General features: G+C 58.0%; 1 protein-coding gene across 1 annotated transcript in view; it reads right to left on the reverse strand.

Annotated features, from left to right (window-relative positions):
• CTBP2 (C-terminal binding protein 2) overlaps positions 1 to 2,071 on the reverse strand; it is a 71,382-nt gene extending 69,311 nt beyond the window's left edge. The window contains exon 1 of the mRNA XM_056106663.1: positions 1,949 to 2,071. The gene's annotated coding sequence lies outside the window, so the exon portion shown is untranslated. The remainder of the gene's footprint in view (positions 1 to 1,948) is intronic.
• Positions 2,072 to 22,147: the final 20,076 nt, after the last annotated feature.

The following is a 22,147-nucleotide window of genomic DNA, read 5'->3' on the forward strand; positions in this document are numbered from 1 at the left end:
AGGAAACCCGAAACACTCTCTGAACCCCCAGCACCCAACGGAAGCCGCTGGAGAGAGGGCGCCGAGTTTGACACATTTCGCCCAAGTCGGGCGGCGGAATCACTCTTCCGAACTCACCAAAACACACGGCCCCTCCGAATTATCCGTGTCAGATAAAAATATACCAGTCTCTAGAATATCCAACGGAATTGCAAATCAGGCACTTAGCATTTTAAATTCCCGATGCATATTTATAGCACCCAATTCTCGTCTCCCCTCGCCGCCGCCGCCGCTCACATCTGACTCTCGAAGAACTTAACCCGATCGCCCGGCGGTACAATGGAAACGCACCCGTCGCGCGCCGGGGGGTCGCGACGCGGGCAGGGGCGCCCCCCGATCGCGGGAGGGGAGCCCGGGCGCCGGCGCGTAGGCCGCTGCCGGCGCGGCCGCCCGGGAGCCCGCGGAGCCCGGGGGGCAATCGGGGCGAGCTCCCTCCCTCCCTCCGTCCGTCCCTCCTTCCCGCCCCGCGGGGCGCCGCGACGCGGGGACCCCCCGGCGCCAACCACTGCGGCGCGGCGGGCTCGGGGGCGCGCGAGGGGGCGGGTGGGGGGGCGAGGAGGGGACCCCCCTGCGCCCTGGCGCGCGCGCGCGCACCCCGCGGTCCGCGCCCGGCGGGGCGGGAGCGTGTCGCGGCGGCCGCGGCCACCGTCCGCGCCGAGCTCCGGGGACCCCCGCGCGGGGGGTGATCGGGGGGCTACGCGGGGGGGGGCGGGGAAGCCCCCCGCGCCGCCGCCCGGCCCCGGCGCGCCCCGGGCCCCCGGCGCGCCGCGGCCGCCCAACTTGCCCCGGGCCGCGGGGCCTGGCGGGGCTGGAGGAAGAAAAGGCGCTGCCCCCGCGGCCGCCCGGCCCCCGCCGCCGCCCCGGGGGGCGCCCCCGCCCGCCCCTCGGGCCAAACTTTTCTCCGACGGGCTCGCCCCGCCCGAAAAGTGCGGCGCGGGCGGGGACGGGGCCGGCGACGCGCGGGCGGGCGGGCGGGCGAGGAGGAAGCGGTGCCCGCGGGAGCGCGGCCGGGCAGAGGAAATGCCCGCCCGGTCCGGCCCCGGCCCCGGCCCCGGCCCCGGCCCCGGCCCGCCCGCCCGGCCGCCGCCCGCCGCTCCCCGCCCCGCGGCCACTTTGGCGGGCCCGGCCCGGCGCGGCGCGGGCGGCGGCCGGGCTGCCCGGCCGAGCCAACAATGCGCGGCCGCACAACAAAAGGGCCCGCTCGCTCCTCGCCCGGCTCGGCTGGCAGCGGCGCTCCCGGGGCGCCGCGCGGGGTCCCCGGCGGGAGGGGGCCGCGCCCCGGGGGGCTCCCCACCCCCGCCCCGCCCCGCGGCCCCCGCCCCGCGCGCTCGGACGCGGGTCCCCGGGGGGATCGGGCCGTATTGTCCCCGCGGCGCGCCGCGCGCTCGGCCGGGGTCGCGGGCTGCCACCGCGCGCGCACCCACCGGCCTCGGGGCGCAGGGGCCGGGGCGCTCGGGAACCGTCGCCGCGACGCCGCCGCTGCCCTCCGGACGCCGCCGCCGCCGCCAAGCTCGGGGCTGCTTTTTTTTTCCCCTTCTTTTTTTTTGCCAATCCCGATGGGAAGGAAGGTGACCGCCTACTTCGCATTCATCAACTCTCATCACAACAACACAAACGCCAGCGCCGAGCGAGGCCGGCGGGCGCGATCGGCGCCCGGGGGGCGGCTCGCGGGGGACCCCCCACCCCGGCCCGCCCCTCCCCCACCCGCACCCGCACCGGGCGGCCACCGGGGCCGGGGGCGCAGACCCAAGATGTCCTCGGATGCGGCTCCGCGTCCTTCGCCCTCCGCGTCCTCCTCCTCCTCCTCCTCCTCCTCCCGGAGTGGCGCAGTGAGGCGCGGGCGCCGGGCCCCCCGGGCCCCCCGAGCCCCGCGGCCGCCCCAGCCCGCCTCCCCCGGGGGCCCCCTTACCTCGGCCCGGGCCGCCGGCGTCCACGGCGCGGGGCGCCCACCCGGGAGGCGGCGGCGGCGGCGGCTCCCGCCCCTCCCACCCCACCCGGCGGCGGCGGCGGCGGCGGCGGCGTTGGTGCGGGGGGCGCCCCCGTCAGCGCGGCATGGCTCGGGCTGGGTCCCCCGCGCGTCGGGCCGCTCCCGGGCCCCCTGGAAATGACACGCGCACCCGGGGACACACGCACAAAAACTTAATCTCTCCAGCTCCCCGCCCCTCCCCCCCCGCGCCTCCCCTCCCCTCCCCTCCCCTTCCTCCTCCTCCTCCTCCTCCTCCCCGCGCCGCCGAGCCGCTTCCTACTTCCCCACCCACCCCACCCCCTTCCCCCGCCCACCCGGCTCCCGAGCCTCCCGCCCGGGCCGGCCCCGCGCCCGCACGCACGCCGGGGAGGGGGTCGCCCGCGCGGGGGTCCCCGGCCCGCGCCCGCCGCCGCCGCGCTCACCCCCCGGAGCCGCCGCCTGCAACTTGGACCCGGGGCGGGAGCGCGTCCCGGGGGCCGCGCGCACCCGCCGGCGATTCGCTTCTTCTTTATTTGTTTTCTCCTCCGGGAAGGAGGCGCCGGGCGCGGGGGAAAGGCCGGGCCGGCCGCGGCGGTGGCGGTGGCGGTGGCGGTGGCGGCGCGGGCCCGGGCGCGGTGGCCGCCGGCTGCGCGGGAGCGAGGTGAGGGTCGCCGCTCGCGCACTCCTCGCTCTCTTTTTTTTTTCTTTTTCCTTTTTTTTTTGGCAAAGGCGGGGTCTCTCCTTGCAAACCAATGACACAACCCCACATGGGCCGGCCTCGCCCCCTCCAGATACTCCGCGCTACAAATCGGCTCTCTCGGGGGATTAGGGGCTCCGCGAAAGTGCACGCGGGCGCGCCGGGTGGGCGCGGGGCCCCGGGCGCGCCGGGCACCTCCGGATCCCACGCGCTGGGGGGGTGGGGGTCGCGGGGTGGCCGCTGCCCGGACCTTCCCCCTACTGGGGGGGTCCGGCGCGCCTTCCTCCTCCTCCGCCCCTTCCACGTGGGGCCCCGGGCGGCCGGCCACGTGGGGGGACGCGAGACCCGGCGGGCCCTGGCGCGGCACCCCGGGGTGGCCCCGGCCCGGCTCGCGCGGCGCCGACCGGCCCCGCTTCGCCCCAACTTCCTCCCGGGCTCCCCACCCCGATCCCTCCCGCGGGGGGCCTCGGCGGGGTCAGGCGCGGGGCGGCCGCCGGGGGCACCTGCGCACCCCGGATCCCCGCAGGGGTGCGCGCGCCTGCGGGAGAGGCGGCGGGGACGGGGTGCGTGGGGAGGGGGGCCCCGATGTGTTGGGACTTGTCGCGGTTGTGTTCCTTACAAGAAGGAAAACATTTTTTACGCGTTAGAAAAAAAAAAAATTCGTTCCTTCCTGCTGCCTGGATCTCGCCGGGGCTATTTTTAACGCCGCGCCCGGGGTGGGAAGCTGGGGCCTCGCGGGATGGGGGCGCGCGGCGGCTCGCGGGAGCGCCGGCTCGGAGTCCAGGCCCGGCTCGCGGGGTGTCGAGGCCGCGGGTTCGAGTCCGGAACCCCGCCGAGCAGGCCGCGCGCGCGCGCGCGCGCGTGCGCGTCGTTCCTCTATATCGGGTCCGCGCCGCGCCGGCCTGGGGGGACCCCCGAACTCTGGCCTCGGGTCCTCGCCGGCCGCGCGTACCCCCAGAAGCCCCCGTATGGGCTGCACTGAGCCTTTAGTCTCGCTCCGCTTAGGAGCCGGATCAGAGGTGGAGCGGTGAAGGCGCGGGGACCGCCCTTCCGGACACCCGGTGTCCGGCTTGTCCCCCGCGGGCCCGGGAAACGGGAAGGCGCCTCCTCTCCCCCCAGATGCCCACCGGCCTTGAATATTTGGTTTTCCGCGGCCACTAGGCCTCGTGTTTCAACATTTGAAATAATCCCGGGCCAAAGGGGACTCGGGGAGAGCCCTCTGCCGCCCGAGATGCCCTCGGGTGGGTGGGACAGGCACTGTGGTCCCGACCCCCTGAGGTTGCTTCATCATTAAATAATGTTTTCAGACTCAGCTGGAGACCCGCTAAAGGCAGGACAACCTCCCTCCCCCCTCCCCTGGAACCGGTTGCTTGAACCCTAACAGGCTACAACCCCGGTTGAAGCCCTGGGTTCTTGGGTATGGTTGACCCCGGCCACCCCCAGGCTACTGGGCTAAAAGCCCTTCTGAGTATCTCTGGTGTAACTTTAATAACCGTAAGCACATGTTCTCCGCTTCCTTTTTCCGCAGATGATCCCGGTTCCGAGTGCCCTCCAGTCTCACCCAGAAACCGCAGAAAGTCAGCTGGTTTCCATATCACTGTTCAACTTTCATGTCTATTCCGATCTGCCCTTGTTTTGACTCACTTCAACCTGCATTTCAAAAAAAAAAGATGTATTTATTTATCGGTTTTGGAGCCTTGCCCTGCTGGGGGGCAGCTCCTGACGCAGTGCTCAGAGCCATGCTCCTCAGTGTGTAGGGGCTGAGACCAGGTGTCCATATGCAGAGCCCGTACCCCAACTCTTTCCGCACCTTCCTGGACACAGAATTTTCAAATGCTTCTCCCCAGAGACTTGAGAGGTAGCGGGCAGGGTGTTTGCCTTGCACGTGGCTGACGCAGGGTTGATTCCAGGCACCCATAGGGTCCTCTGAGCCCCACCAGGAGTGATCCCTGAGCAACGCCAGGTGTGGCCCCAAAACAAAAAAATAAAACGCTTGTCCCCAGGTGAATGTCAAATTCCAGCTCTGTGTGTGTGTGTGTGGAGAGTTCCAAGCTAGACAACAAAACAGCTTAATTCAAAAACGGGCCAAGGCTAAGAGATATTTCTCGAAGGAAGATAAATGACCGAGGGACACAGGGAAACGTGTTTCTGATTAGAATCTGTGAGGGAAAAGCCTCGCAAAAACTCAGGGATACCTCCCTTCATGCTCACAGGGGTGAGCGAATAAAACATCCAAGAGAAAACGACACAGGGCGCTCGGAGGGTCTGTTCCCTGGCAGCGGGAGGCCCAGGTGCAGAGGCTGGGTGCGAGCTGGAAATATTACAGCAGGCAAGGGGCATGCCTTGTGCACGCCCAAGGCTGGTTCAATCATCTACAGATGGTCCCTCGACCCAAACCCCACCAGAAGTGACCCTTGAGCACAGACCCAGGAGTAAGCCCCAAACATGCGGGCGCAGGCACGCACTCACGCACACCCAAAATATAAAGCATTGAGCAGCTTCTCCCAAAATAGCGATTACTAGCTGACCTGCAATCCCAACTCTAGGAAGTAACACAAAAGAATGCAAGCAGATCTCAGATTTTTGTACACCCGGATTATTCCTCAGTCTTGCTCGTGGCAGCCAACAGTGAGAACAGCTCCAGGTCCAAGTAGCTGGATAATCAAAGCATGGCCTCTGCCTCTGCGTCTAGACCCTGCAGTGACCATCAGCATTAAACCGGAAGGACAGGGCCCACGGAGGTGCTTTACTGGTGAAACCCAGATTTTTTTTTTTTCATGGAAGGCTTGGGGTCCCCCCAAACCCCAAGACTGCATTTACCCCTACTCCCCCTGGGCCCTGCAAGAACCACCCAAGTACAGGGTTGGGAGTTACCTTCCCGTGAGACCCCCAAAACAATTTATAAAGAAAAGGCTATTTTGACACAGGTCAGGGTACACATCTTGAAAGCATGTTGGGAAGTGAAATGAAAGAATCAAAGTGTGATGAGCCACAATTCTCCGAGGTTTCCAGACAAGACATTCACCGGGGCAGAGTGGGATGGACGGAGGTTACCAAGAGCAATAGTGTCAGTGACCAGGGGTATGGAACTTCTGTTTGGGACCCAGAGACAGTTCTAGAAGTGGATGATGGTGGTGGAGTTCCACAATATCGTGGGTGCTCCCAGATCTATACACTTAAGAGGGATGACTAGAGGGGCCTGGGCCCAGATATTGCACATGACTTGAGGGGCCTACCCGGGGGTCTGCCTGGGTCCATCTCTGGCACCACGTACCCTGAGCACCACCAGGTATGACCCCGGAAACCTGGATCCAGTCTGGTTGACCAAGAGTTGCTGCAAGAGGTCTGCAAACTCCCTGAGTACCACTTGGGACTCCCCCCCCCCCCCCACCATTTGAATAAAATAGTGCGGTTTTTTTTAATTTTTAAAATTTATTTATTTTTGCTTTTTGGGTCACACCCGGCAATGCACAGGGGTTACTCCTGGCTCTGTACTCAGGACTTACTCCTGGTGGTGCTCAGGGGACCATATGGGATGCTGGGAATCGAACCCGGGTCGGCCGCGTGCAAGTCAAACGCCCTACCCGCTGTGCTATTGCTCCAGCCCCAATAGTGCGGTATTTTATGTTGAGTTTATTATTGCGTCAGACCTGGCAGTCCTACTGCTGTAGGGACTAGCCCAGCCTGAATTCCATCCCATCTCTCTGGGTCCTGCATTAAAGTGTGTTTGTACAACACAGAAAGGTTGCACATTAGTTCTTGTCTTCCAGACCTCTTCGTAATTTATATGTGTGACTGTAATGCCAGTGCTGGGGGGACATACGTGTGTGGTGCTGGGGATCAAACCCGGGTCTGCCACCTGCAAGGCAAACACCCTCCCCGCTGTACCATCGCTCCCACCCCGAAGGTATTGTTCCAATAAGAACAAAAGACAATGACAAAAAGAAAATATTTTGTTTTCAAATGGATTTCAATTAACTTACAGAATAAATGCCCTTTTTGTCTGCATATTACTGTTGTATAACAGTTATATATATATATATATATAGATATTCTACATATTGTATGGGGATATTAATCTTTCAGTCATCTTGATCTTCCCATCAAAACCGGTTGGGCCAGTCAAGTCATCTTCAATTTCTGAAGCCTCAACATGGATTGTACACACACACACACACACACACACACACACACACACACACACACTCTCATCTTCACTGTGAGGTGGTTCAGGAAAAGCAAGGTTAGTTATTCTGAAACATTTTTAGCAGAGTCTTATTATTTTTGTTTGTTTCATCAAAACTTGGCTCTAATTTGGGGGTCTGAGGAGCACACCTGACAGTATTTAGGGGTTACTCCTGGGTCTGTGCTCAGGCATCACTCCTGGCTGAGCTTGGCAGACCATATAAGGTGCCAAAGGATCGGACCTGGGCTGGCTGGGTGCAGGGCAGGTGTCATACCCACTGTACTATCTCTCTGGACACCAATCTGATTTTTAGTTTTAGTTTTTTTTCTTTTCTTTTTGAGTCACATCCGGCGATGCACAGGAGTTACTCCTGGTTGATGCACTCAGAAATCACTCCTGGCGGTGCTCAGGGGACCATATGGGATGCTGGGAATCGAACCTGGGTCGGCTCTGTGCAAGGCAAACGCCCTACCCACTGTGCTATTGCTCCAGCCCCACCAATCTGATTTTTAAAGGGGAAAAAGTGTGTGTGTGTGGGGGGGGGAATTCAAGAATTAAGTGATTTGTTCAAAGACTTAATAAAGACTGTTTCCAGGACCTGCCTTTGAACAAGATGATCATGACTTAGTAGAAAATGCACGTTTTGGAGGATTGCGAGTGAGGGTCCCGTGTGGCCTTATTGAGGAAGAAAAAAAATCTCCAATTTAGGAAATTTGTATTCAGGACTTTATTTTCTGCTGAAAGACCCATAATCCCTTTTCCCACAACTGCCTGAAATTCTGCGTTTATTCAGGGGATCTCCTCAAACTTCCAAAGTTCTGGAGCTACAAGCGCACACGCTGGCAGTCCGGGAGAGAATTTTCCTTTCTCCTGGGGTGCTGCTTTGCCAAGAACCTCCATCTTGACACCCTTCCACCCCAGCCACCAGTGAGAGGGAACTGCGTCTTCTGACCTGAACGTTTCTTCTGGGTTACCTTCTCTCTCTCTCTCTGGGTGGATTCAAGCTCCGCACCAGAGCAATTTCTCCCCTTCCTGGAGGGGTCTCCGTCCTCCATCTGCACTAGATCTGGGGTCCTGATGGAGGGCATCTCTCAGCCCCAGAGCTGGGGGTCTGCAGTGCACTGTAGGGGCGTCTGGGGCAGGGGAACCCTGTTACTATCCACTGAAGGTGGCTTGCAGAGGTCACTGCATTCTCCTTGATGCCGACCTTCCTGCTGACCAAGCTACACCGCTGCACCTCTGCACTCAGCCCCCAGCCTCTCCCACGGGGCCACCCTGGACGCACAGGAGCTCTCAACGGTCTCTGTCCCCGGGGTTCGTGGGCTCCATCCCAGCACAAGGAGGTGGAGCCAATTTCCACCCAACCCGGAGCCGAGTGGGCAGGACCAAAGGCTGGATGAGTGTCCTGAGGCCCCAGGACCTCTGCTCTCCGCTCTGCACAGACGCCTAAAGGAAACACAGCTCAGTGCTCCGGAGAACGAGGCCTGGCTGCTCTGTGCGCGGCTTGAAGCTCAAAGGGGCTGGAGGAGACACCCGCTCAGCCCGCGCTGTCTGCAGGAGGTTGGGGTTTGAGCCCCACCCCCACCCCCATGGGCTTCGCTCCAGGCCACCAAGCAGCTTGTCCTGTCTTCCTGAGAAAAGTGATTCTGGACTTCTGGACTCACATGGGGACTAGACGGGCTGGTACTCAAAGAGAAACGTTGAATATTTTCATACGATTTTATCTTCGGAAAAGTGCCAGTTGTGCTGGCATCCCAGATGAGAGAAAACCAGACACAAGAGTCTGGCGGGAGGGCCAGAGTGATAGCACAGCGGGGAGGGCGTTTTCCTTGCACGCGATCGACCTGGGTTCGATCCCCGGCATCCCATATGGTCCCCCGAGCACTGCCAGGAGGAATTCCTGAGTGCAGAGACCCCTGAGCATCGCCAGGTGTGACCCAAAAAGAAAAAAAATTCTGGTGGGTCCTCTGGGTCACTCGGAAGCACTCAGGGCAGCCCCTTGCTGGACACAGGACCAGGTGCCCCACCTTCAAAGCCTGCCTTGAGCCCCTGGGTCCTCTCTCCAGTCCAGCCATTTGGACTTTTGGATTACCTGTGAGGTTGCACATAGACATGTAACATATCTGATGTACAGCACGGATATCTACACACACACACTCACTGTAACCACCGAAACTAATTTTTATTTATTTTTATTTATTTATTTATTTATTTATTTATTTTTGCTTTTTGGGTCACACCTGGCGATGCACAGGGGTTACTCCTGGCTCTGCACTCAGGAGTTACTCCAGGCGGTGCTCAGGGGACCATATGGGATGCTGGGAATCGAACCCGGGTTGGCCGCGTGCATGCTATCACTCCAGCCCCCATCCAAAACTAATTTTTAAATATTTATTTCTGCTTTTTGGGTCACAGCCAGTGACTCCCAGGGGTTACTCCCAGCTCTGCAATCAGAAATTACTCCTGGTGGTGCTGGGGAATCCTATGGGATGCCGGGGATCGAACCCAGATCAGCCGTGGGCAAGGCAACACCCTGTCCGCCGTACTATCGCTCTGGCCCAACTGATTTTATTTTAATTTTTTTTTATGTGGAAATAAATAGCACACAGAAACCTAACTGTAAGGATCTCCCTTACGGCAAGGGCCTCAGACAAGGGAGAACTTTTCTTTCTGCTTTTGGTTTTTGAGCTACACCCAGCAGTGCTCAGGGCTTACTCCTGGCTCTGCACTCAGTGATCACCCTGAACAGCTTTCGAGGGACCATATGGGGTGCCGGGAATTGATCCCTGGGCAGTCAAGTAAGGAAATGTCATATCCACTCTAACATCTCTCTGGCCCGGGGTCTTTCTGTCACAGCGGAAACAAGAATTGCCTGGAGGCTGCCGTGACCGCATTTCAAAAACATGAAACTACATGATTCCATGAGAAGACCTGAACTCCAGGCCTGCTTTGGTTTGTATTTCCTGGATGGATGCATATGGGTGTGGAAAGAAGGGTCACTCAGATACTGTGCTCAAGAAAACGAAGTCCTGACGTGCTGGGGGAAAAGGCAGCTGGGATCGAGAAGGGACCACTAAGTGAATGAGGCGTGGAGGGCCCGTCGGGATGGGAGATGCGTGCTGAAGGTAGACTATGGACCAAACCCGTTGGCCGCTTACTACCTGCATTGCAAACCGTAAAGGTAAAGGTAAAGGCCCTCCCGTTGATCGTCGATGTGCTCGAGCGGGCCCAGTAACGTCTCCATTGGAGACTTTGTTGTTACTGTGTCTGGCATATCGAATACTCTCGGTAGCTTGCCGGGCTCTCCGAGAGGGGCAGTAGATTTCTTTTTTAATGGGCACTCCCATGTTTGCTAGAAGTTAAAAATTACATTCTCTGGAACACAGGTAAAGGTACAGGTAAAGGCCCTCCCGTTGATCGTGATTTGCTCGAGCGGGCCCAGTAACGTCTCCATTGGAGACTTTGTTGTTACTGTGTCTGGCATATCGAATACTCTCGGTAGCTTGCCGGGCTCTCCGAGAGGGGCGGAGGAATCGAACTCGGGTCGGCCATGTTGGCCGCTTGTAAGGCGAACGCCCTACCGCTGTGCTATCGCTCCAGCCCCAACTATACTCAAAAGGAGAGAGAGTAAAAGGGGATGTGCCCGTCACAGAGGCAGGTAGAAGGGATTTGGTGGGCGTAGCCTACGGGAGGAAACCGGGAACTTTGGTGGTGGAAAATGTGCACTGGTGGAGGGATGGGTACTCGATCATTTTATGACAGAAACGTAATTACGTCTGTAACTGCACATCAAGGTGATTCATTAAAAATTTTTTTAAAAAAATTAAAAAAAAAAAAGAAAACAAAGCTGTATAAAAATCATGTGCAAAATGACCAGAAAGAAAAATCATCTTTTAATTGGACGTGTCACATCGTGGGAAGTAGGATTTGGGTGATCTTTATTTATGTTTCTGGTTTGGGGGCCACATCTGGTGATGCTCAGGGCCTCTCCTGGCTCTGCATTCAGGAGTCCCTCCCCGAGGGCTCGGGGGACTATCTGGGGTGACGGGGATCGAACCAGGTCGGTGGCGGCTACGTGAGGTAAGCGCCCTCCCTGCTGTACTATCTATCACTCACTCCACCCCCACCACGGTCACCTTCAAGGACTTTTCAGCTTCTTTGTCTTTGTTGGTGGGGTTGGTTTGGGGGCCAGACCCTGTCCAATTTGTTATTAGTTTTATAATTTGAGAACAGATGGTCCCCAGGTGATTCAGGAGGCTGACGGACATGCTCGCAGGAGCTCCAGGCTCAAAGACCAGCACCCCATAGTCCCCCAGGAGCTGGCCAGGACTAGTCCCTGCACTCTGAACATATAAAAAAGTACAGAATAGCAAAGGCGGGTGATGTATGTAACCAACCCTTAAATAGTGCAGGAAAAAAAGAATCCGGCAGTACAATGTTAAAAACTAGCAAATTGAGGTGCCGGCTGTAGGGATGTTCTTTTGTAACCACTTTTGTGTGAATTGAAAAAGTGTTTTGAAGACGGGGAGCTAGCGCGGCAGGTAGGGCATCTGCCTTGCTCTGGCCCCCTGGGGTTTGGTCCCCAGCACCCCATAAGTCTCCGGAGCCACCTGGGGCGATTCCTGAGTGCAGGAATCCTGAGCGCAGAGCTAGGAATCAGCCCTGAGCACCACCAGGTGTGGTCACCCCCACCCCCCCCAACAAAGCAAAATCAACTGTGCTGTGAGGGTTTGCTCTTCAAGCTGTTTCTTCCTGCGTCTCCTTCTTGCTGGCTCTTCCAAGCTTCTATTCCTTCTTGAACACACGTTCCTACACATTCCTTTCCTTCCCCCCATTCACATCTTTCTTTTTCTTTTATTTATTTTTGGGGGGGTCACACCCAGCGATGCACAGGGGTTCCTCCTGGCTCTGCACTCAGGAGTTACTCCTGGTGGTGCTCAGGGGACCTTATGGGATGCTGGGATTCGAACCCGGGTCAGCCGCGTGCAAGGGAAACGCCCTACCCGCTGTGCTATCCCTCTGGCTCCCACTCACTTCTTTCTAAGTAAGTTTTGTTCAGTAAAAACTACCTGGCTTCTGGGGCTGGAGCAATAGCACAGCAGGTAGGGCGTTTGCCTTGCACGCGGCCGACCCGGGTTCGATCCCCAGCATCCCATAAGGTCCCTTGAGCACCGCCAGGAGTAATTACTGAGTGCAGAGCCAGGAGGAACCCCTGTGCATTGCTGGGTGTGACCCCCCTCCAAAAAAAAACAACCCAACTAACTGGCTTTACTAAAAGGAAAAAAAAAATAAATCAAAATCAAAAGTGCTTTGAAAAGAACAGGTTGTAAAAAGCAGCAAAAAAGAAGATGCAGGCGGGATCGAGGCGTGTCATCCCAGCGAGCCGCCTCCAGCAGGAAGGCCTCCTGGCTCCTTCCTCTGCCTCCACCTCCCGAGGAACGGCCTGTCAGAAGCCTCGGCTGCGTCCCCACGCTGTCATCACTGTCATCGTATTTCCCCGTGCCTCGCCCTTGTCTCTCCATGTTTCCTTTCCAGGAACGTTGCAGGAGGCAGACGGCAGCCCGAGAGCAGGGAGGGGTCTGCTCTGAGCCGTGAAAGGGCCGTGCCCCATCCCTGGGGTCTGAGCACGGAGTTGAGAGCCTCTGACTGCTCGGCCCCGTCCCTCCCTGTCTGCTTTGTCCTCCCCTGCTGCCCTCCCTGCTGTGCCGTCCCCTTCCACGTGCCGGCCCCGCAGGCCGTGGCCCTGCCACAATCCCCACGTCGTTCCTAAGGTCCCCATCCCTTGGCATAGGCTGCGGATGCGCCTGCCACGTGCCCAGGGCCGCGGACCGAGGCCTGGAGACTGAGTTCTAAGAGTTCCTTCGGTTTCAAACACATCCCTTCCGTTTATTTTCTCATTTGTGTTTTATTTGTTTCTGGCCGTCCCCGGCAGTAGTTGGGGCTAATCTTGGCACATCCTCAGGCAGGGGCCACGCTTGGGGGTACTTGAGGGGACCAAGGGGTATTGGGGACCAAGCCTGGGGTTCCTGTTATAAATCTCCACACTGAGTTATTTCCCAGCTGACTGTTTTTTTTTTTTTTTTTTTGCTTTTTGGGTCACACCTGGCAATGCACAGGGGTTCCTCCTGGCTCTGCACTCAGGAGTTACTCCTGGCGGTGCTCAGGGGACCATATGGGATGCTGGGGATCGAACCCGGGTCGGCCGCGTGCAAGGCAAACGCCCTACCTGCTGTGCTATTGCTCCAGCCCCTGACTGCTTTATAAGCACTGGTTTCTCGCCTCTCTCTCTCTCTCTCTCTCTCTCTCTCTCTCCCTCTCCCTCATTCTCTCTTTCCCTCTCTCTTTCTCTCTCTCCCCTTCCTCCTCTCACCTTTGAAAACCAGACTCCATCCCCAGGAACCAGAAGCGACCCTCCCGAGTGGCCTGTTTGGAGTGTCCGGCACGTGTGAGTCTGTCCCGTGGGGAGGAGAAACCATCTCCCCAACCCTCCGCCCGTGAAGGAGGATCTGTCTGCTCAGACCCAACCCACCCGTCACCCTGGAGGTGGTGGTCAGACGCGGCTGAGCTGACCCCCACCTCCGCCACTGCAGCAATGCCAAGTGGGTGGTGGACCCAGGGTGACTGTGAGATGCCAGGGCGCGGCACAGAGAGTCCCCACCTGACTGCGTGCCCTGCCGCTTGGCCCCTTAACTCCTGCACCCTTGCGAACCATGGTCAGCACCTTCAATTAGCACCAGGCATCGAAGCGGCATATCTGGGTGACAGTCCTGGGACCACCAGGGTAGACCCAGGCTGCGGGGTGGGGCTTGGACCCCACGATCCCTGTCTTCACCCACGGTGGAAACAGGCCCCAGGCAGGGCGCAGAGTGGACACCCAGAGTTCTCCGCCTGTGCTTCCCAGGTCCCTTGGAAGTCGCCAGGGTCTAAGCGTCCCCAGCCTCTTGGGGGGCCCCTCTGCAGGGTCCTGCTTCAACCCCACCCTTGCCGTGTGAATATCCTGGCAGGCCCATGACATGCAGTCAGCTGTCATGACTCAGGTCCCATGTGACCCAGTTCCCATGGGGACCGGGGACACCTGGGGAAAGAAGACACGGAGAGATGGAGACGGACGTGCGGGGAGTAGACTGTAAAGTGCTCACCCTGGAGGAAACGCTTCCGCTTCCGTGAGCACTGGCGGCAGGTCTGAGTCAGCTTCCCGATGCTGTCTCAGGGAACTGCCTTCTTGAGGGTCCCCGGGGGTCTCTGTGCTAGCAACTCAGTCTTTCTTACGTGGCTGACCCGGGTTCAATCCCTGGCACTGCCAGGCGTGATCCCTGAGCACAGAACCAGGAGTAAACCCTGAGCAGCGCTGGGTGTGTGCCCCCCCCCCCCCACCTGCAAAAAAAAAAAATCTGTACTTGAATTTGTTTTTCAAGAAATTCCCTTTTATGGGGCTAGAGCGATAGCACAGCGGGGAGGGCGTTTGCCTTGCACACAGCCAACATGGCCGACCAAGGTTCGATTCCCAGCATCCCATATGGTCCCCCGAGCACCGCCAGGAATGATTCCTGAGTGCATGAGCCAGGAGTAACCCCTGTGCATCGCCGGGTGTGACCCAAAAAGAAAAAAAAATCCCTTTTATTCTATTTTGCAGAAGAACACCCCCAAGCAGCGCCTCCCCCCATCCCCACCCCACGCTCAGGCCCCGGGAGTCACCGACGCCTTCGAGGTTGTTCCGTTGGTTTCTGCAGAGTGGGGTGCAGTGCGGAGCTCATGTGAGCCCATGGCCTTTCTCAGTGGGCCTGGGGCCCTGGGGCCTCTCTGACTTCTCTCTGGAGCTTGTGGCTGGGCCCAGTGGGGGTCCTGGAACTTCAGCATTGGGGGTCTTTCTCTGGGAAGGTGAGCGGCTCCCTGGGGGCCCCTGGAAAGGAGAAGGGAGAACGTCCCGCGTCGTTCTTGGTCTCACCTGCCCCTGGAAGGCTCCAGGCGTGGCTGGGGGCAGGTGGGAGCCCAGAGCGATCGCGGGCGGACGTGGCCGGTGATGTCCCAGTGAGCAGGACAACTGTCCAGGCGTATGTGACTCTCCATATGTGGGTTCCAAGTTACTGGGTTTGGACTTGGGCCTTTGGCAACCAGCAAGGGAGGGACCCATTTCCCACCAAGTGGAAGGTTAAGGCCTCCAGCTGGGAAGCAAAGCATTTGTTGCAACTTGTTCCGCTGGAGAGAAATGGTTAATGGGATCCTTTCAAGCTGTGGAGTAAACAGCCGCCCTGAGGTGCAGTGTTCAGGGCCTGGACCTGGGGAGGCCTCGGGCACTGCTGAGGGCTCTGTGGGGGGGACTCTGGGCTTTGTTCTTGGGGTCCCCTTTCCTCCCCTTCCCTCCACTCTCCTCCACTTCCCTCCTTTTTTTTTTTGTTTTGTTTTGTTTTATAGTCTCTGGCTCCTGCACTCAGTAGTTGCTCCTGGCGGTGCTCGGGGGACCATATGGGATGCTGGGAATCGAACCCAGGTCAGCTGCGTGCAAGGCAAACGCCCTACCTGCTGTGCTATGGCTCCCGCACAGCTGTAGGGCGTTTGCCTTGCACGCAGCCAACATGACAGACTCGAGTTCGATTCCTCCGCCCCTCTCGGAGAGCCCGGCAAGCTACCGAGAGTACCTCGCCCACATGGCAGAGCCTGGCAAGCTACCCGCGACGTACTCGATATGCCAAACACAGTAACAAGTCTCATGATGGAGACGTTACTGGGCCCGCTCGAGCAAATCGATGAAAAACGGGAGGACCGTGACCGTGACGGTTGCTTTGTTTTGTTTTTTTGGCCATACCTGCAGGCTCAGGTATTACCCCTGGCTCTGCACTGAGGAATTTACTCCTGGCAGGGTTCCGGGGATGCAGGGATCGAACCTGGGCCGGCCACATGCAAGGCAAGTGCCTCTGTAGCTCTTTGGTGCCTGCTTGAAATCCTTGCTTGTTTTCATTATGAGCATTTACAGTTTTGAGCCCACGTCCAGAATTACTACGGGGCTTCTTCCGGCTCGGTGCTCAGGGGTCCCTCCCAGCAGCGCTTGGGGACTGTGTGACGCTGTGGATGGAACGAGGACCCCCCTGCTCGTAAAGCGCACGCCATGGGGCTCGAGGCACTCGCCTTGTGTGCGGTGGCCCCTGGTTGGCTCCCTGGCACGGCGTGCCCCTGCGGCATGGTACCAGTAGGGGGCGCTGCTTCTCCCAACCCAAGAAGCACGTCTGTCTGGCCGAGAGTCATGCTCACCTTCATGCTTGCTGGTGTCCAGGAAATGTCACTTGTGCTCCAGGCCAGAATCCCTGTGCTCCAGGCCAGAATCCCAGCTGGGCTTCCCCACCTCGCCGCTTAGACGTGACCTCAGACGTGAATAATTCAATCACGTGAAATATTTAGTAAGTGCTTCATGTACACCTGACACTGGCGAGATGAAGAACGAGGCAAATCCTTGCCCCCCAACAGTTTCTGGGGATCCCCTCCATGGGAGCAACCCCATGGAGGCCCCTGCAGGCCCCCAGCAGGTTCTTGGGTTGTGCTTGTGGGGCGTGGCCCATGGGTGCCCGTGCCCTGGGGTACACATGAGCAGAGCATGGTGGGGGTCAGTGCATGTGGGGGGCACAGGGCATTGGGCTGGGTTTGGCTTCTCTTCTCACTGTGTTTTTTTTCTTTATATATATATATATATTTTTTTTTTTTTTTTACTTTCATAAGGTAAAGGTAAAGGTCCTCCCGTTGATCGTCGATTTGCTCGAGCGGGCCCAGTAACGTCTCCATTGGAGACCTTGTTGTTACTGTGTCTGGCATATCGAATACTCTCGGTAGCTTGCCGGGCTCTCCGAGAGGGGCGGAGGAATCGAACTCGGGTCGGCCATGTTGGCCGCGTGTAAGGCGAACGCCCTACCGCTGTGCTATCGCTCCAGCCCTGTGATAGCACAGCGGTAGGGCGTTTGCCTTGCATGCAGCCAGCCCGGCCGAGCTGGGTTCGATTCCTCCGCCCCTCTCGGAGAGCCCGGCAAGCTACCGAGAGTATTCGATATGCCAGACACAGTAACAAGAAGTCTCACAATGGAGACGTTACTGGGCCCGCTCGAGCAAATCGATGAACAACGGGAGGACAGTGTTTGTTTGTTTGTTTTCATAAAGTAGTTCACAATAGTTCATTACGGATAATATTCAAGCACCAATCCTCCACCGAGCCAACTGCCAAGCTACTGGAAAACTGGGGAGCTGGGGGAGGAGGCCCAGACCCCATCTGAGCGCGCTTGGAGGACTCAGTCACGGGTTCCTACGTACCTGGGTTTTCCTGCTGGTCTGCTTTGGAGTGAGGTTCATCCCGTCTTGGGTGAGGCTCGTTCCCTCTTGGGTGAGGTTGTCCGAGTGTGTGGAGAGTGGCCTTGAGGTTGGCGGCAGTTGGGTTCTGGAGGATTCCGGCTGCCGGGGTTCTGCTTGGGGCGGGGAGGGAAACTCAACCCGCCCCGCTCCAAGGTGTCCCGGTGAAGCTCACGATGGTTTTGGATGGTCATGTCCTCCCTGGGTCCCCTGCCCGGTGGAGAGGAGCCAGTGAAACAAGTTGCACTGGACCCCGGACCCTGGCCAGGCACCTCCCTGTCCCTGTTAGAGTCACCCAGACCCAGGTTGAGCCTTGCCCTGTAGGGCGCACTGAGGTCCTTTGTGCTGGTGTCCTGGGCTTGAGTGCGTGGCCACCCACGGTTCTAGCCGGGGGTCCCAGGGTGCTGAGGGGTCACACTCGGTGACTGGAGCAGGGTCAGGGGTCAAGGGCTCACAGGGGCCGGGCAGGCACCTTCCACGAGCCACACCCCAGGCCTGAGAGGGCTTCTGTTTTGGTTGTTATTGGAAAAACATTTATTATTGTTGTTATTTTGGCTTTCCTGTGTGTGTGTGTGTGTGTGTGTGTGTGTGTGTGTGTGTGTGTGTGTGTGTGTGCTATGTCTGGCCGGGCTTTGGGGTCTCTCCGTGTGGTGTCCAGGAGTCTCGGCAGAGCTAGGGATCGAACCCGGGCCTCCTGACTGCACGAGCTCCAGTCCACTGGGCCCTCTCTCCAGGCCTGGACTTTTAATTAAATTAATCAAACATTGTTAAGTGTTTGGGGCCACACCCACAGTTGCTGGGGAGGTACTCTGGCTTTGTGCTCAGGGATCACTCCTTCCAGTAACGGAAGCTGGCCAGGCCACGTGAGGGCAAGAACCTGAACCCCTCGAATGTTTTCAGTCCCCATGGGAGACCCTACCTAATGGTGCTCGGGGAGCACTCCTGGCTCTGTGCTCAAGAGTGACCCCTGGCGGTGCTCAGGAGACCCTGCATGGTGCCAGGGACTCAAACCAGGGTCAGCAGGAGGAGGCAAGGGCCTTAGCCACTGACTCTCTCTCCAGTCCCAGGACATGTATTTTTATTTCATTTTATTGGTGCTGCTCAGGGCCTTCGCCAGCTCGGGGCCCAGGGCGTCCCCCGACTGTTGCAGGGGGCAGATCCAAGTCTCTGCAGGCAGGAGACACAGTTGGCCCTGTGGGGCTTAGAGGGTGCAGCCGCCCCCTACTGAGGGTGGTCCTGGTGTCCTTTGCCTTTTGGAGTCTTTTTGGGTGTACATTTGGGCCACACCCCACGGTGCTCAGGGGCTACTCCTTGCTCTGCGTTCAGGACTCACTCCTGGGGGTGCTCTCAGGGAATCCTATGTGGTGCCGGAGATGGGACCCAAGGTCAGCACCTGACCTGCTGTACTGTGCCTCTGAAAACTGTATTTTTATTTTTAATTTTATTTATTATTATTATTATTATTTGGGTCACACTCGGTGATGCACAGGTGAGAATAACACTACCACAGGGAGCTCAGGTTTATCGGGTTACACCCATCACAGTGCTCCCGAGTCACGCCCATTCCTCTGCTTATCTGTAAACTTTTCTCTGTGCTCTCCTCCCCAGCCAGTTAATCACCTTTTCTCCCTAATCAGATTCTGTTAGCTTGTAAGGTCAGATTCTTCTAAGGACACTGAACTTGTGTTGTAAGTTATGTCCTTTGCATAGTTTACCTTAAAGCAATGTCCTTTCTGTATGGACACAGGAAGACAGTTGATATTATGCTTTGTAACTTGGGAGTTGATTGACTCGGAATACTGTTTACTCCTGGGCATCTGCTTTCTTGACTCAGTTGCCCTTAGTTCCTAGCACCCCAAAAGCAGAGTCACGACGAGGGACTGAATGGACCCAGGGCAAGCTGTGAGCTACCCTGGCATCGAAATGGGCCAGGCCAAAGCGCCATGATACTCAACTATAAGTTGAGGGCATGATCATGGACAAAAGCTGTCAAGATCCAAAAGTAAGTAACGACGAGACTAGGACCCTGCTGGGCTAGGAAGACTAACCTGGCCTGAGGACTGTAACACACACACACACACACACACACACACACACACAAACACACACACGGGTTACTCCTGGCTCTGCACTCAGGAATTACTCCTGGTGGTGCTCGGGACCATATGGGATGCTGAGGATCGAACCCGGGTCGGCCAGATGCAAGCAACCCTCCCTGCTGTGCTATTGCTCCAGCCCCGACCACTGTAGTTTTAAATCTTAGCTGGCTGAAAATTGCTGTAGCTCTTAAAAAAATTTTTTTTTTCTTTCTTCTTTTTGGTTTTGTTTTGGGGCCAAACCTGGTGGAGCTCAGGGCTTACTCCTGGCTTTGCATTCAGGGATCATTCCTGATGGGCTCAGGGGGCCAGCTGGGGACCCGGAGATCAAGCCGAGGTGGGCTGTGTGCGAGGCCAGCACCCTACCCACTGCACCATCTCCCTGGCCCCTAGACTCACGGCAGTTTTGGCCCAGTTCCCATTTGCCTCTTTCTCTCCTGGGGACTGGACAGCCTTGCTCAGCCTGTCACTGTCCCAGTGGCTCCGTGCGGGGACCCGTCCTTCTCTCTAGCCTTTGTCTCCTGGACCTCACAGTCCCTGGCCAGGGGCTTTCCCGTTCTGGGCTAGTTGCTAGGAGACTCCGGCCAAACCCGATGCCAACAGCAACCTCAGAGCCCTTCAGAGTGGGTGTCGACCCTCACCAGCTGCTGTGCCCTTGGCATCTCCTTAGCTGCCTTTGTTCAGTGTGGGAGATGCCCTCCGTGTCCCCCACCCCCAACTACTACACGCCCCACCCACCTGCTTGCTGCCTCAGGAGGCTGAGCTGGGTGCACCACCCCAGTGTTCACTGCCCCAACCCTGGCTTCCCCTGGGGTCCGGCTGGTGGGGCCGTGTGGTTATCTCCTGCCTCCTTCCTCTTTTTTTGCCTTTTTTTTGGGGGGAGGTCACTCCCAGCGATGCTCAGGGGTTACTCCTGGCTCTGCACTCAGGAGTTACTCCTGGCGGTGCTCAGGGGACCATATGGGATGCTGGGAATCGAACCCGGTTCGGCCGGGTGCAAGGCAAACGCCCTACCTGCTGTGCTATTGCTCCAGCCCCTATTATTATTATTATTATTATTATTAATTTATTTTTTTTGGCCTCCTTCCTCTTGCCACCTTATCGGGAAGCCGTGGCTGCCTCTTCACCAACATCACACGCACGCTACCCTTTTTGTGTCTTTATTGCTTTTTAATTTGGGGACTCCTCCTGACAATGCTGGGGTTTGTGGCAAGCGGAGAGACCGAACTCCACGCACGCTCCTGCTTGCAAAGCAGGTATTTCAGCCTCCCCCCGCCCAGCCCTCCCCCCCAAGTCCTCTGCCCAGCCCCCTTTCCTATGTATGAAGGGGTGAACCGCATACCAGATTCTCCCTGCTCCAAGGCACACACTGCCCGAGGTCTCCTGTATACCACCAAGTTCAGAAAATGCCGAGGGGCTGGAGAGATAGGACAGTGGGGAAGGCACTCGCCTGACATGCCGCCGACCCCGGTTCGATTCCCAGTATCCCATAGGATCCCCGGAGCTCTGAGCACAGGGGCAGGAGTCAGCCCCGAGCACTGCCAAGTATGGCATCCCCGAAAAAAAAAGAAAAAAAAGAACGTCGAGCAAGTGCCCGCCCCTCCCGGCTTTGCTCTCGGCCCTGGTGGAACCGCGGCGGAAGGTCTGTCCACGCCGTAGCTGCTGCCACGCGTGCCCCTGTCCAGCTTCCCCTGGGCACTCTGCACCTCTCTCCGACTTCCGGCACCTTCTCCTTGCCTGTCCCAGGACCGGGGTGAGAGCTCCGTGGTGCTGACATCACTCTGTGGGCCTCCTTCCTCCTCTTGCTCCCAGCTATGCCCGTGTCCTGGGAGGGCACCCACCTCGGCCTCACACCCCCCTCCCCCGCACCTTGGTGGCTTTCGTTGCTTTATGGGGACCACGTGGAATGGGGAGTCCAACGTGGTGCTCTTGCTTGCAGAGCCTGTGCTGAGCCTTCGTTTCCCTAAGTAAGCCCACTCAGCTCTGCAGGTCCGGCCTGCCGGTGTCTTCTGTCCTGACGCATCTGATAAGCACGTCTCTTGTGCTTGTGTCTTTCCCGAATGTGGCTCACTTCATTTTTCTCTTCTTTTCTTTTTTCTTTTCTTTTCTCCTTCCTTCCTTCCTTCCTTCCTTCCTTCCTTCCTTCCTTCCTTTTTTTCTTTCTTGGTCACACCCAGCGATGCTCGGGGTTACTCCTGGCTCTACACTCAGGAATCACTCTTGGAGGTGCTCGGGGAACACTATGGAATGCCGGGGATTGAACCGGGGTCGGCTGTGTAAGGCAAATGCCCTATCTGCTGTGCTATCGCTCCAGCCCCTCACTTCAATTTTTAAAAAATTTTTTTTTCTTTTTTTTGGGTCACACCCGGCGATGCTCAGGGGTTTCTCCTGGCTCTGCACTCAGGAGTTACTCCTGGCCGCGCTCAGGGGACCATATGGGATGCTGGGAATCGAACCCGGGTTGGCTGCGTGCAAGGCAAACGCCCTATCTCTCCAGCCCCTTTTTTAAAAATTTTTTTATTAGTGAAACACCATGAGGTACAGTTGTAGACTTACACATTTTTGTGCTTGGGTTTCAGTTATACAATGATCGCGTACCCATCCCTCCATCAGTGCCCATTTCCCACCACCACGGATCCCAGTATCCCTCCCATCCCCCATCGCCCCCATCCCACCCTGCCTTTGTGGCAGGGCAGTCCCTTTTGTTCTCTCTCTCCTTTTGGGTGCTGGGTTTGCAAAAGAGGCATTGAGTGGCCATCATGTTCGGTCTAGAGTCTACTTTCTGCATACATCTCCCATCCTGGGCAGATCTTCCCAACATCACTTCATTTCTTCATGACTGACAGGGACAGGGTGAG

The sequence above is a fragment of the Sorex fumeus genome, unplaced genomic scaffold, assembly GCF_029834395.1.
Source record: "Sorex fumeus unplaced genomic scaffold, SorFum_2.1 ptg000142l, whole genome shotgun sequence".
In the NCBI taxonomy this organism is placed as follows: domain Eukaryota; kingdom Metazoa; phylum Chordata; class Mammalia; order Eulipotyphla; family Soricidae; genus Sorex; species Sorex fumeus.